The sequence below is a fragment of the Pristiophorus japonicus genome, chromosome 6 (genome assembly GCF_044704955.1).
Source record: "Pristiophorus japonicus isolate sPriJap1 chromosome 6, sPriJap1.hap1, whole genome shotgun sequence".
NCBI lineage: Eukaryota > Metazoa > Chordata > Chondrichthyes > Pristiophoridae > Pristiophorus > Pristiophorus japonicus.
This window is the reverse complement of record NC_091982.1, coordinates 121,908,825-121,926,677: the sequence shown is the minus strand read 5'-3', so window position 1 is coordinate 121,926,677 and position 17,853 is coordinate 121,908,825. Positions and strand designations below refer to the sequence as shown.

General features: G+C 46.9%; 1 pseudogene; it reads left to right on the top strand.

The window, feature by feature from the left end:
• The first annotated feature begins 3,155 nt into the window (after positions 1-3,155).
• On the top strand, positions 3,156-3,385 carry LOC139266445 (U2 spliceosomal RNA; annotated as a pseudogene).
• The last annotated feature ends 14,468 nt before the right edge of the window (positions 3,386-17,853 follow it).

The window sequence follows — 17,853 nt, the reverse complement described above, 5'->3', positions numbered from 1 at the left end:
CCACTTTACTGGAAACATTCTCAAAAAATTCCAGAAGATTTGTCAAGCATGATTTCCCTTTCACAAATCCATGCTGACTTGGACCTATCATGTCACAATTTTCCAGATGCACTGCTATGACATCCTTAATAATTGATTCCATCATTTTACCCACTACTGAGGTCAGGCTGACCGGTCTATAATTCCCTGTTTTCTCTCTCCCTCCTTTTTTAAAAAGTGGGGTTACATTGGCTACCCTCCACTCCATAGGAACTGATCCAGAGTCAATGGAATGTTGGAAAATGACTGTCAATGCATCCGCTATTCCAAGGCCACCTCCTTAAGTACTCTGGGATGCAGTCCATCAGGCCCTGGGGATTTATCGGCCTTCAATCCCATCAATTTCCCCAACAAAATTTCCCGACTAATAAAGATTTCCCTCAGTTCCCCCTCCTTACTAGACCCTCTGACCCCTTTTATATCCGGAAGATTGTTTGTATCCTCCTTAGTGAATACCGAACCAAAGTACTTGTTCAATTGGTCTGCCATTTCTATGTTCCCCGTTATGACTTCCCCTGATTCTGACTGCAGGGGACCTACGTTTGTCTTTACTAACCTTTTTCTCTTTACATACCTATAGAAACTTTTGCATTCCACCTTAATGGTCCCTGCAAGCTTCTTCTCGTACTCCATTTTCCCTGCCCTAATCAAACCCTTTGTCCTCCTCTGCTGAGTTCTAAATTTCTCCCAGTCCCCAGGTTCGCTGCTATTTCTGGCCAATTTGTATGCCACTTCCTTGGCTTTAATACTATCCCTGATTTCCCTAGATAGCCACGGTTGAGCCACCTTCCCTTTTTTATTTTTACGCCAGACAGGAATGTACAATTGTTGTAATTCATCCATGCGGTCTCTAAATGTCTGCCATTGCCCATCCACAGTCAACCCCCGAAGTATCATTCGCCAATCTATCCTAGCCAATTCACGCCTCATACCTTCAAAGTTACCCTTCTTTAAGTTCTGGACCATGGTCTCTGAATTTACTGTTTCATTCTCCATCCTAATGCAGAATTCCACCATATTATGGTCACTCTTCCCCAAGGGGCCTTGCACAATGAGATTGCTAATTAATCCTCTCTCATTACACAACACCCAGTCTAAGATGGCCTCCCCCCTAGTTGGTTCCTCAACATATTGGTCTAGAAAACCATCCCTTATGCACTCCAGGAAATCCTCCTCCACCGTATTGCTTCCAGTTTGGCTAGCCCAATCTATGTGCATATTAAAGTCACCCATTATAACTGCTACACCTTTATTGCATGCACCCCTAATTTCCTGTTTGATGCCCTCCCCAACATCCCTATTACTGTTTGGAGGTCTGTACACAACTCCTACTAACGTTTTTTGCCCTTTGGTGTTCTGCAGCTCTACCCATAAAGATTCCACATCATCCAAGCTAATGTCTTTCCTAACTATTGCATTAATCTCCTCTTTAACCAACAATGCTACCCCACCTCCTTTTCCTTTTATTCTATCCTTCCTGAATATTGAATACCCCTGAATGTTGAGTTCCCAGCCCTGATCATCCTGGAGCCACGTCTCCGTAATCCCAATCACATCATATTTATTAACATCTATTTGCACAATTAATTCATCCACCTTATTGCGGATACTCCTTGCATTAAGACACAAAGCCTTCAGGCTTGTTTTTTTAACACCCTTTGTCCTTTTAGAATTTTGCTGTACAGTGGCCCTTTTTGTTCTTTGCCTTGGGTTTCTCCGCCCTCCACTTTTCCTCATCTCCTTTCTGTCTTTTGCTTTTGCCTCCTTTTTGTTTCCCTCTGTCTCCCTGCATTGGTTCCCATTCCCCTGCCATATTAGTTTAAATCCTCCCCAACAGCACGAGCAAACACTCCCCCTAGGACATTGGTTCCGGTCCTGCCCAGGTGCAGACCGTCCGGTTTGTACTGGTCCCGCCTCCCCCAGAACCGGTCCCAATGCCCCAGGAATTTGAATCCCTCCCTGCTGCACCACTGCTCAAGCCACGTATTCATCTGCGCTATCCTGCGATTCCTACTCTGACTATCACGTGGCACTGGTAGCAATCCCGAGATTACTACTTTTGAGGTCCTACTTTTTAATTTAGCTCCTAGCTCCTTAAATTCGTTTCGTAGGACCTCATCCCTTTTTTTACCTATGTCGTTGGTACCAATGTGCACCACGACAACTGGCTGTTCTCCCTCCCATTTCAGAATGTCCTGCACCCGCTCCGAGACATCCTTGACCCTTGCACCAGGGAGGCAACATACCATCCTGGAGTCTCGGTCGCGGCCGCAGAAATGCCTATCTATTCCCCTCACCATTGAATCCCCTATCACTCTTGCTGTCCCACTCTTTTTCTTGCCCTCCTGTGCAGCAGAGCCAGCCACGGTGCCATGAACTTGGCTGCTGCTGCCCTCCCCTGATGAGTCATCCCCCTCAACAGTACTCAAAACAGTGTATCTGTTTTGCAGGGGGATGACCGCAGGGGACCCCTGCACTACCTTCCTTGCACTACTCTTCCTGCTGGTCTTCCATTCCCTAGCTGGCTGTGGACCCTTTCCCTGTGGTAAGACCAACTCACTACACGTGATACTCACGTCATTCTCAGCATCGTGGATGCTCCAGAGCGAATCCACCCTCAGCTCCAACTCCGCAACGTGGACAGTCAGGAGCTGGAGGTGGATACACTTCCTGCACACGTAGTCGTCAGGGACACCAGAAGTGTCCCTGAGTTCCCACATGGTACAGGAGGAGCATAACACCCGACCGAGCTCTCCTGCCATGACTTAACCCTTAGATACACTTAAATTGGCAACAACAATGTTAAAAGTTACTGACTAATATAAGAAGAAAAAGAAAAACTACTCACCAATCACCAGCCAATCACTTACCCCCTAGGCTGTGACGTCACCTTTGTTTCTTTCTTTGCCTTCTCCCTGTAGCTGTACCGGTACGCCTCTCGCCGACCCCGGACTCGCGCTGCTCCGAGCTCCCGCCTCCTCGACTGACTGCTCGAACTGCCTGACTCCCGCTGGCCTTTATAGGCCTCTCGCCGACCCCGGACTTGGGACATTTCACTATGTGAAAGGCGTTATATAAATACACATTTTTTTTGTAGTGGTGCATTTGTAAACCATCTTGCTTCTCGGCCTTTTGGCTAAGATCTGCATAACTAACCTGACCAGCCACCATGACGTCCGGGTGGTTTCTCCCTGGTCAGGAAGGTATATGCTTACATTTTTGTAAACAGGAGGTGGGTGGGATTGGTGACCCATCCACCTCCACGGAGGTGTGTGGGGGACCTGACCCATCCACCTCCATGGCACGAACCTGGTATTGCAGTACTTCCAGGAACGGTGCAGTGGCTCTAGGCCTTTTGGCTAAGAGCATTGGCGCAGAGTGATCCTTGACTGGTGCAGGGTGACCTCTGGCGTTTGACAAAGAATTGTAACGATTGGATAACGATTGGACATGAATTTAAAAAAAAAAAAAAAAAAAAAAAAAAAAAATTTGTAAACCATCTTGCTGTGTATTTTCAGCCTTAAATATTGAGAGAGATAAAATGTAACTATAGGCATAAAGGATTATACATTTGTGTGACTCAGCCCCCAAAGTGCCAGTCAGAAAAACAGTCACAGAATGAAAAGGAAATGTGACTCATTCCATGGCTGTAATTCATGGCGCTGTTGTTAGTCCCCACGCCCATCAACACCCCTATTATTACAAACCAGCGTGTTCTCTGACTCACCATGGATAGCACATTGACTAGATAAGTCAATAAATTGCAGTGCTGTTTTACAATCCTTAATTTAAATCTAAATGAATCACTTATTAGCTTCTAATTTTTTTTTAACAGCAAAATATTTTGTAAGATAATGAGCTTGGATTTGATAATCAACACGTGCCAGATTGACATTTGACGCTGGATCTCGCCACTAATCGAATCTATTTTAGGAAGGTTATGAATAAACAAGAGGGCAGTTTTAATTAGCACAAAGTACAACAGAGGCAGAGCCACTGACATGCTCTGATAGTGTGCACTGACTGAGTGCGAATTCTTAATCGCTACCTCACACTTCATTACAGCACACTTCCATCTTCATCCCAAGTGTGAACACCAATTTTATGATACTATAGGTCAGTTATTGCCACAAGACACTGAAACACATTTATATGCAAAGACTATCACTAAAACTCATTTACGTGCTAAGCAAAACCTCAGTTGCCTAACTATAATGCTCTGTTTATATCCAGCTCTATGTATGCTAATTTATTTATATGCAAATGCTTTAATTTCCATGCGATGTGTGCTGAGATACAAGAAGAACCTTGCCCCTAATCATCATAGGCAGTCCCTTGGAATCGAGGAAGACTTGCTTCCACTCTAAAAATTAGTTCTTAGGTGACTGAGCAGTCCAATATGAGAATTACAGTCCCTGTCACAGGTGGGACAGACAATCGTTGAGGGAAAGGGTGGGTGGGACAGGTTTGGCACACGCTCTTTTCGCTGCCTGCGCTTGGTTTCTGCATGCTCTCGGCGATGAGACTCGAGGTGCTCAGCACCCTCCCGGATGCACTTCCTCCACTTAGGGCAGTCTCTGGCCAGGAACTCCCAGGTGTCGGTGGGGATGTTGCACTTTATCAAGTGTCCTTGTAACATTTGAGAGTGTCCTTGTAACATTTCCTCTGCCCACCTCGGGCTTGCTTGCCATGAAGGAGTTTCAAGTAGGAGCGCTTGCTTTGGGAGTCTTGTGTCGGGCATGCGAACAATGCGGCCTGCCCAACAGAGCTTCGATGCTGAGGATGTTGGCCTGGTCAAGGACGCTAACATTGGTGCATCTGTCCTCCTAGGGGATTTGCAGGATCTTGCGGAGATGTCGTTGGTGATATTTCTCCAGCGATTTGAGGTGTCTACTGTACATGGTCCACGTCTCTGAGCCATACAGGAGGGCGGGTATCACTACAGCCCTGTAGACTATGAGCTTGGTGGTAGATTTGAGGGTCTGACCTTCGAATACTCTTTTCCTCAGGCGGCCGAAGGCTGCTCTGGCGCACTGGAGGCTGTGTTGAACCTTGTTGTCGATGTCTACCCTTCTTGATAAGAGATTGCTCCTATTGCTCCGCTGTGCAGCAGGTATGACCAGCAACGCAGGTCGGCTTTGGCTCAATGGTTTCACTCTCGCCTCTGAGTCCCACACTCATGGGCTCACACCGCTGCGGTGTGCTCCGTTTGTCCTCTCAAGTGAACAGGAAAGACCCTGCTGCAGTATTTTGAAGAGGAATAACCTGGGAGTGCAGGTCCACAGATCTCTGAAGGAATCATTGAATACAAGAGCAGGGAGGTTATGCTTTAACTGTATAAAACACTAGTTAGGCCACATCTGGAGTACTGCATGCAATTCTGGTCACCACATTAAAGGAAAGATGTGATTGCACAAGAGAGGGTACAGAGGAAATTTATAAGGATGTTGCCTGGACTGAAGAATTTTAGCGATGAAGAAAGATTGGATAGTCTGTGGCTGTTTACTTTGGAACAGAGGAGGCTGAGGGGAGACCTGATTGAGGTGTATAAAATTATGAGGGGCCTGGATAGAGTGGATAGGAAGGACCTATTTCCCTTAGCAGAGGGGTCAACAACCAGGAGGCATAGATTTAAAGTAATTGGGGGGAGCTTTAGAGGGGATTTGAGGGGAAATTTCTTCATCCAGAGGGTGGTGGGGTTCTGGAACTCACTGCCTGAAAGGGTGGTAGAGGCAGAATCCCTCACCACATTTAAAAAGTACCTGGATGTGCACTTGAAGTGCCATAACCTACAGGGCTACGGACCTAGAGCTGGAAAGTGGGATTAGACTGGATAGCTCTTGGTTAGCTGGCGCGGACATGATGGGCCGAAATGGCCTCCTTCCGTGCTGTAAATGTCTATGACTCTATGATTCTATGAATAGGGGAATTCTCATTGTTGTTTGTTGGACCTTGCTGTGTGCAAATTGGCTGCTGCGTGTCCTACATTTCAAAGTTGACTACACTTCAAAAGAACGTCATTGGTCGTAAAGCACTTTGGAACGTCTTTCAGTTCCGTAGATTTCTAGTACCACTATCACATATATCCAAGTTTGCTGACGACACTAAGTTTGGTGGCACAGTAAATAGATTAAGGGAGCCAGCAAATCTGTGGCAGATGGAGTTTAACATGGGGAAGTGCAAGATCAGTCACTTGGTGCCTAAGAAAGATAGATCAGAGTATTTTCTAAATGATGACAAGCTCCGGACTGAGAATGAGCAGAGAGATTATGGGGACGTACAGAAATCACTAAACACTGCAGGACAGGTACAAAAAATAATTTAAAAGGCTAATGGAATGTTGGCCTTTATCTGGAGGAGGCAGGGATACACTTGGGTGGAAGTGATGTTACAGTTATAGAAAGTTCTGGTCAGACCCCATCTGGAGCACTGTGTTCAGTTCTGGGCACTGCCCCAAAGGAAGGATATGCCTTGGAGTGGGTGCAGTGCAGATTCACTAGAGTGATCCCATTGCTATAAAATATAAATTATGAGCATAGACTGGGCTTGTACTTCCTGGAGTATCGAAGATTAAGGGGGATCTAATTGGGGAGTGTAAGATAATTAAAGGATTTGATAGGCTATATAGGGAAAAAATATTTCTTCTGGTGGAGGAGTCCAGAACAATGGAGCATAACCTTATAATTAGAGCCAAGCTGTTCAGGGAAGCACTTCTTCACACAAAGGGTAGTGGAATCTGGAACTCCCTCCCCCAAAAAGCAGTTGAGGCTGGGGGGGGTTAATTGTAAATATCAAAACTGAGATTCATAGATTTGTGTTAGGCAAGGCTATTATTCGTTACAGAAGCAAGGCGGGTAGGTGGAGTTTCGATACAGATCAGTTACAGAAGCAAGGCGGGTAGGTGGAGTTTCGATACAGATCAGTTACAGAAGCAAGGCGGGTAGGTGGAGTTTCGATACAGATCAGTTACAGAAGCAAGGCGGGTAGGTGGAGTTTCGATACAGATCAGTTACAGAAGCAAGGCGGGTAGGTGGAGTTTCGATACAGATCAGTTACAGAAGCAAGGCGGGTAGGTGGAGTTTAGATACAGATCAGTTACAGAAGCAAAGCGGGTAGGTGGAGTTTCGATACAGATCAGTTACAGAAGCAAGGCGAGTAGGTGGAGTTTAGATACAGATCAGCCACGATCTAATTGAAAGGCGGAATAGGCTTGAGGAGCAGAATGGTCTCCTCCTGTTCTTATGTTCCTCGTCTTATGAGACTAATGATACTGCAACAATTTAAAAAAAAAAATGTTGATGTGAAACGTATCATTCAACGTAGAGAGTGTGCACCAGAGAAAGAGTCACAGCTGGGATAGTTTTCACTTAATTGAACATGTTGTTCATTACATCATTATGGGGGGAATTTCGGGTCTTTTGTGCCTCACGTTAACGGCACTAACAGGGCACAAACAACGTCTCGCCCGGGCACGGCACCGCTGCCAACCCCTGTGAAATTCTGCGGGAGTTTGGCGACAGCGCTAATATATAGCGATCCGCTCCTCCCAGTAACGCCCCAGGTCAGTGCATCGGCAATGACAATGTCATCACTGTTATGTATGCAACCCTATGTAACCAGTATTATACAGCCACCAGAGGGCTTACCTGTTGCAGTCCCAAGGGATCCCAGCATTCCTTGGGAGCACTGTATATAAGCAGGCTTCCCACGCTGTACCAGCACCCTGGAGTTTGAATAAAGGAGCTAAGGTCACACTTACTCACTGTCTGCTGTACTCAGTTGCATTACTTTATTATGAGCTTAACAACTGGCGATGAGATAACGAACAGCCACGCGAAAATGCAGAGAACTGTTGGTATCCTGGAGAAATTCTCAGAAGGGGACGATTGGGAGGTCATCGTAGAGCGACTCGACCAATACTTCGTGGCCAATGAGCTGGAAGGGGATGAGAACGCTGCCAAACGAAGGGTGATCCTCCTCACTGTCTGTGGGGCAACAACCTGTGGCCTCATGAAGAATCTTCTAGCTCCGGTGAAACCAACAACCAAATCGTATGAAGAACTGTGTAAGCTCGTCCGGGAGCAGCTAAATCCGAAGGAAAGAGTTCTGCTGGCAAGGTATCGATTCGACATGTGTCAACGGTCTGAAGGCCAGGAAGTGGTGAGCTATGTCGTTGAACTGAAGCGCCTTGTAGGACATTGCGAATTCGATGGATTCCTTAAGCAAATGCAAAGAGACTTTTTTGTGCTTGGCATTGGCCATGAGGTTATCCTTCGCGAACTATTGACTGTTGAAACACCGAATCTGAGCAAAGCCATAACAATAGCCCAGGCATTTTAGTCCACTAGCAATAACACAGAACAAATTTCGCAGCATAAAGAGGTTTCGGCAACTACTGTACACAGTTGTTTTCAGGCAGGAATGCATAAGGCAGAACGTACATGCCGGCAGCTGCACATCAATCGTTAATGTGAGGCAGAAAATACCTTGTGCTGCGGAGGTGATCATTGAGCCCATAAATGCCGCTTCAAACACTATGTGAGCAAAGGCTGTGGAACAATGGGACACCTCCAGTGAATGTGCAGATGAGCTGCAAACCCTGCAAACCACTACATTGCAGAGAAGGATCGATCCATGGTGGATCAGGCTGAACTAGAGACTCGAACCGGGGAGACAGAAGTGTATGGGGTACACACTTTCACCACGAAATGTCCACCGATCATGCTAAATATCGAACTGGACGGAATTCCAGTATCCATGGAACTGGACACGGGTGCAAGTCAGTATATCATGAACAAAAAGGCCTTCGACAGGCTGCGCAATAGCAAAGGGCAGAAAACGTTAGTGGATGTTGTGTACAGACCACCAAACAGTAGTAGTGAGGTTGGGAACAGCATCAAACAAGAAATAAGGGATGTGTGCAATAAAGGTACAGCAGTTATCATGGGCGTCTTTAATCTACATATTGATTGGGCTAACCTAACTGGTAGCAATGCGGTAGAGGAGGATTTCCTGGAGTGTATTAGGGATGGTTTTCGAGACCAATATGTCGAGGAACCAACGAGAGAACTGACCATCCTAGACTGGGTGATGTGTAATGAGAAGGGACTAATTAGCAATCTTGTTGTGCGAGGCCCCTTGGGGAAGAGTGACCAAAATATGGTAGAATTCTTTATTAAGATTGAGAGTGACACAGTTAATTCAGAAACTAGGGACCTGAACTTAAGGAAAGGTAACTTCGACGGTATGAGACGTGAATTGGCTAGAATAGACTGGAGAGTGATACTTAAAGGGTTGACGGTGGATCGGCAATGGCAAACATTTAAAGATTACATGGATGAACTTCAACAATTGTACATCCCTGTCTGGAGTAAAAATAAAAAGGGGAAGGTGGCTCAACCGTGGCTAACAAGGGAAATTAAGGATAGTGTTAAATCCAAGGAAGAGGCATGTAAATTGGCCAGAAAAAGCAGCAAACCTGAGGACTAGGAGAAATTTAGAATTCAGCAGAGGAGGACAAAGGGTTTAATTAAGAGGGGTGAAATAGAGTATGAAAGGAAGCTTGCCAGGAACAAAAAAACTGACTGCAAAAGCTTATATAGATATGCGAAGAGAAAAAGATTAGTGAAGACAAACATAGGTCCCTTGCAGTCAGATTCAGGTGAATTTATAATGGGGAACAAAGAAATGGCAGACCAATTCAACAAATACTTTGGTTCTGTCTTCACAAAGGAAGACACAAATAATCTTCCGGAAGTTCTAGGGGACCAAGGGTCTAGTGAGAAGGAGGAACTGAAGAATATCCTTATTTGGCATGAAATTGTGTTAGGGAAATTGATGGAATTGAAGGCCGATAAATCCCTGTGGTCTGATAGTCTGCATCCCAGAGTACTTAAGGAAGTGGCCATAGAAATAGTGGATGCATTGGTGATCATTTTCCAACAGTCTATCGACTCTAGATCAGTTCCTATGGCCTGGAGGATAGCTAATGTAACACCACTTTTTAAAAAAGGAGGGAGAGAGAAAACAGGTAATTATAGACCGGTTAGCCTGACATCAGTAGTGTGGAAAATGTTCGAATCAATTATTAAGGATGAAATAGCAGCACATTTGGAAAGCAGTGACAGGATCAGTCCAAGTCAACATGGATTTTTGAAAGGGAAATCATGCTTAATGAATCTTCTGGAGTTTTTTGAGGATGTAACAAGCAGAGTGGACAAGGGAGAGCCAGTGGATGTGGTGTATTTGGACTTTCAAAAGGCTTTTGACAAGGTCCCACACAAGAGATTGGTGTGCAAAATCAAAGCACGTGGTATTGGGGGTAATGTACTGACGTGGATAGAGAACTGGTTAGCAGATAGGAAGCAGAGAGTCGGGATAAACGGGTCCTTTTCAGAATGGCAGGCAGTGACTAGTGGAGTGCCACAGCTCTTTACAATATAAATTAATAATTTAGATGAAGGAATTGAGTGTAATATCTCCAAGTTTGCAGATGACACGAAACTGGGTGGCAGTGTGAGCTGTGAGGAGGATGTTAAGAGGCTGCAGGGTGACTTGGACAGGTTAGGTGAGTGGGCAAATGCATGGCAGATGCAGTATAATGTGGATAAGTGTGAGGTTATCCACTATAGGGGCAAAAGCACGAAGGCAGAATATTATCTGAATGGTGGCATATTAGGAAAAGAGGGGGGTGCAACGAGACCTGGGTGTCATGGTTCATCAGTCATTGAAAGTTGGCATGCAGTAGAGCAGGCGGTGAAGAAGGCAAATGGCCTTCATAGCTCGGAGATTTGAGTATAGGAGCAGGGAGCTCTTACTGCAGTTGTACAGGGCCTTGGTGAGACCCTCACCTAGAATATTGTGTTCAGTTTTGGTCTCCTAATCTGAGGAAGGACATTCTTGCTGTTGAGGGAGTGCAGCGAAGGTTCACCAGACTGATTCCAGGGATGGCTGGATTGACATATGAGGAGAGACTGGATCAACTGGGCCTTTATACATTGGAGTTTAGAAGGATGAGAGGGGATCTCATAGAAACGTATAAGATTCTGACGGGACTGGACAGGTTAGATGCGGGAAGAATGTTGCCGATGCTGGGGATGTCCAGAACCGGGGACACAGTCTTAGGATAAGGGGTAGGCCATTTTGGACTGAGATGAGGAGAAACTTCTTCACTCAGAGAATTGTTAACCTGTGGAATTCCCTGCCGCAGAGAGTTGTTGATGCCAGTTCATTGGATATCTTCAAGAAGGAGTTAGATATGGCCCTTACGGCTGCAGAGATCAAATGGTATGGAGATATCAAGGGGTATGGAGAGAAAGCGGGAAAGGGGTACTGAGGGAATGATCAGCCATGATCTTATTGAATATTGGTGCAGGCTGAAAGGGCCGAATGCCCTACTCCTGCACCTATTTTCTATGTTTCTATGTAACAAGGCACACAGGCCCAAGCTTAGCCCCATTCATACCAAGCTAAGAACTTATACTAAAGAGCTGATCCCTGTTAATGGCAGCGCAGCAGTAAAAGTCTCCTATGATGGAGCAGTGCACAAACTCCCACTATGGATAGTACCAGGAGATAGCCCCACACTGTTCGGCAGAAGCTGGATGGGAAAAATTTGCTGAAACTGGGACCTCCGAGCGCTCTCGTCCGTTGACAACGCCTCATGTGCCCAGGTTCTGAGCAAGTTCCCATCGTAGTTTGAGCCAGGCATCGGAATTTTCTCAGGGGCGAAAGTGCAGATCCACTTGGTTCCCGGTACACGACCCATCCACCATAAGGCACGGGCGGTGCCATATATGATGCGAGAGAAAGTGGAAATTGAGCTGAACAGGCTGCAGCGAGAAGGCATCATCGAGCCGGTGGAGTTCAATGAGTGAGCCAGTCCGATTGTTCCGGTTCTCAAAGGCGATGGCATGGTCAGAATTTGTGGGTACTATAAAGTAACGATTAATCATTTCTCACTCCAAGACCAGTTCCCGCTATCCAAGGCAGATGACCTATTTGCGACCCTGACTGGAGGAACGACGTTCACCAAGTTGGACCTGACCTCGGCCTATTTGATGCAGGAGCTGGCGGAATCTTCAAAAGGCCTCACCTGCATCAACACGCACAAAGGTCTGTTCATCTACAATATATGCCCGTTAGGGATTAGATCGGCCGCGGCAATTTTCCAACGGAACATGGAGAGACTGCTGAAGTCGGTTCCGCGCACTGTGGTTTTCCAGGACAATATGCTGGTCACAGGTCGGGACACTATCGAACAATTGAAGAATCTGGAAGAGGTTCTAAGTCGGCTAGATCTTGTGGGACTCGGGTTGAAACACTCGAAGAGTATTTTCCTGGCACCAGAGGTCGAGTTCTTAGAGAGAAGAATCACGGCAGATGGCATCAGACCCACCGACGCCAAGACGGAGGCCATCAAGAACCCGCCGAGACCACAGAACGTGACGGAGCTGCAGTCGTTCCTGGGACTCCTCAACTATTTCGGTAATTTCCTATCGGGTTAAGCACCTTGCTAGAACCCCTACATGTGCTGCTATGCAAGGGAGACGACTGGGTATGGGGAAATCACAAGAGGCTGCTTTTGAGAAAGCCATAAATCTGTTATATTCCAACAAACTGCTTGTTCTGTATAACCCATGTAAACGTTTCGTTCTAGCTTGCGACGCATCTTCATATGGGGTCAGGTGTGTGTTACAACAAGCTAACAAATCGGGAACATTCAAACCAGTCGCCTATGCGTCCAGGAGTTTGTCCAAGGCCAAAAGGGCCTTCAGTATATTGAAAAAGAAGCTCTGGCATGCATTTACGGGGTGAAAAAAATGCACCAATATCTGTTTGGTCTCAAGTTTGAGTTAGTAACTGACCATGAGCCGCTCATATCGCTATTCTCAGAGAGCAAAGAGATTAATATCAATACCTCTGCCCGCATCCAAAGATGGGCGCTCACGCTGTCTGCATACAACTTTGTAATCTGCCACAGACCAGGCACAGAGAACTGAGCTGATGCTTTCAGTCGGCTACCGTTGCCCACCACCGGGGTGGAAATGGCACAGCCTGCAGACTTGCTCTTGGTGTTGGATGCATTCGAAAACGAAAAGTCACCCGTTATGGCCCGCCAGATGATGACCTGGACCAGCCAGGATCCTTTTCTGTCCTTTGTAAAAAACTCTGTCCTCCATGGGAGGTGGTCCAGCGTCCCAGTGGAGATGCAGGAAGAGATTAAGCCGTTCCAGCGGCGCAAAGACGAAATGTCCATACAGGCAGACTGTCTGTTGTGGGGCAATCGCAGGGTTTTGCCTAAGAAAGGCAGGGAAATGTTCATACGCGACCTACACAGTACCCACCCAGGCACAGTATTGATGAAAGCTTTAGCCAGATCCCATGTGTGGTGGCCTGGCATCGACTCATATTTAGAGTCATGCGTGCGCCAATGCAACACTTGCTCTCAACTGAGCAATGCACCCAGAGGCACCGCTAAGTTTGTGGTCATGGTCCTCCACAACGTGGTCAAGGATCCACGTGGACTATGCGGGCCCGTTTCTAGGCAAAATGTTTTTGGTTGTTGTGGATGCTTATTCAAAATGGATTGAATGTGTAATAATGTCTGTAAGCACATCCACTGCCACCATCGAAAGCCTACAAGCCATGTTTACCACGCACGGCCTGCCTGTTGGCCTTGTTGGCCATGACCCGCAATGGGATCAAGCACGTCACATCTACCCCGTTCAAGCTCGCATCCAACGGCCAGGCAGAACGGGCAGTCCAAATCATCAAGCAAAGCTTGAAACATGTATCGGAAGGCTCCCTGCAGACCTGCCCATCCCGAGTCCTGCTCAGCTACTGCACCAGACCCCACTCGCTCACCGGGTTCCCCCAGCCAAGCTGCTCATGAAAAGGGTGCTCAAAACAAGGCTCTCTCTTGTCCATGATCACATCGAGGGCAGGCGGCAACAACAAAGCATGTACCATGATCGCGCAAACTTGTCACGCGATATTGAAGTCAATGACCCTGTATTTGTACTCAACTATGGACATGGTCCCAAATGGCTTGCTGGCACCATCATAGCCAAAGAAGGGAGTAGGGTGTTTCAGATCAAACTTGTCAATGGACTAACTTGCAGAAAGCATTTGGACCAAACCAAACTGCGATTTACAGACAGCCACGAGCAACCCGAAGAGGACACCACCAACTTCGACCCTCCAACACACACACAAGTAGCAACTGACATCACGGTTGACCACGAAGCTGAACTCACCATTCCCAACAGCCCGGCAAGGCCAGCTGCCCAGCAGCCTAGCGAAGAGTCAACCAACTCACCCACACCTGCACTTGTAACGAGATGATCAACAAGCGAGCAAAAAGCCCGAGATCGTCTCACCCTGTAAATAAGTGTACTATTGACTTTGGGAGGGAGCGATGTTATGTATGCCAACCCAGGCAACCTGTATCATACCACCACCAGAGGGCATACCTGTTAGAGTCCCAAGGGATCCCAGCATCACTTGGGAGCACTGTATATAAGCAGGCCAACCATGCTGTACCAGCACTCTGGAGTTTAAATAAGGGAGCTAAGGTCACATTTACTCATTGTCTACAGTACTTAGTTACTGTTATATATGTAAACCTGTAAATACCTTGTTTAACCAGCAGAAGGCTGATGCCCTGGAGTCCCAAGGGATTCCACAATCCCTTTGGAGCACCTGTACTTAAGGAGGCCTCACAGGCTGGAGAGGTACTCTGGAGACTTGTAATAAAAGACTAAGGTCACACTTTACTTTGAGCTCACGGTATCTGGTCAGACTCTTTATTCATACATAACAATGTGATGAGATACAGATGACAAACCCCACTGCAATGATGCAGAGAACAGTGGGTATCCTGGAGAAAATTTCGGAGGGAGATGATTGGGAAACCTTCATGGAGCGACTCAACCAATACTTCATGGCCAACGAGCTGGAAGGAGAAGCGAACGCTGCCAAACAAAGGGCGATTCCCCTCACCATTTGCGGGGCACCAACAAATGGCCTCATGAAAAATCTGCTTGCTCCAACGAAACCCACAGAGAAATAGTATGATGATTTGTGCACACTGGTCCGGGAGCATCTTAACCCTAAAGAAAGCGTTCTGATGGCGAGGTTCCGGTTCTACACATACAAAAGGTCTGAAGGCCAGTAAGTGGAGATCTATGTCACCGAGCTATGATACCTTGCAGGACATTGCGAATTTGAAGGATATTTGGAGCACATGCTCAGGGACTTCTTTTTACTTGGCATTGGTCATGAAGTGATACTTCGCAAACATTTGAATATAGAGACCCCAACCTTGAGTAAAGCCACAGTGATAGCCCAGGCGTTCATTGCCACCAGTGACAATACCAAGCAAATCTCTCAGCACACGAGTGCTGCTACAAGTACTGTGAACAAAGTAATGTTGTTTTCGAATTGCAATGTACAGGGCAAACCTCACATGCCTGCAGCTGCACATCCGCAAATGTCTCAGAGTCCACCATCAAGGGTGATGAGTGCTAGACCATTAACACTTTGTTGGTGCTGCGGGGGTGATCATAGTTTCCATTCATGCCACTTCAAAGTATACATTTGTAAGGGCTGTGGAACAATGGGGCACCTCCAACCTATTTGCAGGTGAGCTGCAAACCCTGCTAATCCTGCAAACCACCATGTTGCAGAGGAGGACAGATCCATGGCAGATCACGGTGAACCAGAGCCTCAGGCCAAGGAAGCAGAGGTACATGGGGTGCACACATTTACCACAAAGTGTCCCCCAATAATGCTGAGGGTTGAATTAAATGGACTCCCGGTGTCAATGGAGCTGGACACGGGCACGAGCCAGTCCATTATGAGCAAACAGACTTTCGATAAATTATGGTACAGCAAGGCCTCAAGGTCAGTCCTGACTCCCATTCGCACTAAACTGATAATGTGCACAAAGGAACTGATTCCCATAATCGGCAGTGCTACCGTAAAGGTCTCCTACGATGGAGTGGTGCACAAGCTACCACTCTGGGTGGTACCGGGCAATAGTCCCACGCTGCTCGGCAGGAGCTGGCCGGGGAAGATACGCTGGAACTGGGATGATGGCCGAGCGCTCTTGTCCGTTGACGATACTTCGTGTACCCAGGTCTTAAACAAGTTCCTCTCGCTGTTCGAACCAGTCATCGGGAAGTTCCAAGGAGCAAAAGTGCAGATCCACCTGATTCTGCAGACGCGACCCATCCATCACAAGGCGAGAGCAGTACCGTACATGATGAGAGAGAGGGTGGAGATCGAGCTGGACCGGCTGCAACGAGAGGGCTTCATTTCGCCGATTGAATTCAATGAGTGGGCCTGTCCGATTGTTCCAGTCCTCAAGGGAGATGGCACCGTCAGATTCTGTGCTGATTATGAAGTAACTATCAATCATTTCTTCCCTCCAGGATAAATACCCACTACTAAAGGCAGACGATCTTTTTGCGATGCTGGCGGGAGAAGCTGGACTTGACCTCGGCCTACATGAAGCAGAAGCTGGAGGAATCATCGAAGGGCCTCACCTGCATCAACACGCACAAAGGTCTCTTCATTTCTAACAGATGCCCATTTGTGATTCGATCAGCCGCAGCGATTTTCCAGAGAAACATGGAAAGCTTTCTGAAGTCGGTCCCGTACAGGAGATTGATGTGCAAAATCAAAGCACATGGTATTGGGGGTAATATACTGACGTGGATAGAGACCTGGTTGGCAGACAGGAAGCAGAGAGTCGGGATAAACGGGTCCCTTTTCAGAATGGCAGGCAGTGACTAATGGAATGCCGCAGGGCTCAATGCTGGGACCCCAGCTCTTTACAATATACATCAATGATTTGGATGAAGGAATTGAGTGTAATATCTCCAAGTTTTCAGATGACACTAAACTGGGTGGCAGTGTGAGCTGAGAGGGAGACGCTAAGAGGCTGCAGGGTGACTTGGACAGGTTAGGTGAATGGGCAAATGCATGGCAGATGCAGTATAATGTGGATAAATGTGAGGTTATCCACTTTGGGGGCAAAAACGCGAAGACAGAATATTATCTGAATGGCGGCAGATTAGGAAAAGGGGAGGTGCAACAAGACCTGGGTGTCATGGTTCATCAGTCATTGAAAGTTGGCATGCAGGTACAGCAGGCAGTGAAGAAGGCAAATGGTATGTTGGACTTCATAGCTATGGGTTTTGAGTATAGGAGCAGGGAGGTCTTACTATAGTTGTACAGGGCCTTGGTGAGGCCTCATCTGGAATATTGTGTTCAGTTTTGGTCTCCTAATCTGAGGAAGGACGTTCTTGCTATTGAGGGAGTGCAGCGAAGGTTCACCAGACTGATTCCCGGGATGGCAGGACTGATATATGAGGAGAGACTGGATCGACTCGGCTTATATTCACTGGAATTTCGAAGAATGAGAGGGGAACTCATAGAAACATATACGTTTCTGATGGGACGGGACAGGTTCGATGCGGGTAGAATGTTCCCGATGTTGGGGAAGTGCAGAACCAGGGGCACAGTCTTAGGATGAGGGGTAAGCCATTTAGGATTGAGATGAGGAGAAACTTCTTCACTCAGAGAGTTGTTAACCTGTGGAATTCCCTGCCTCAGAGAGTTGTTGATGCCAGTTTATTGGATATATTCAAGAGGGAGTTAGATATGGCCCTTACGGCTGCAGGGATCAAGGGGTATGAAGAGAAAGCAGGAAAGGAGTACTGAGGGAATGAACAGCCATGATCTTATTGAATGGTGGTGCAGGCTCGAAGGGCCGAATGGCCTTCTCTGCATCTATTTTCTATGATT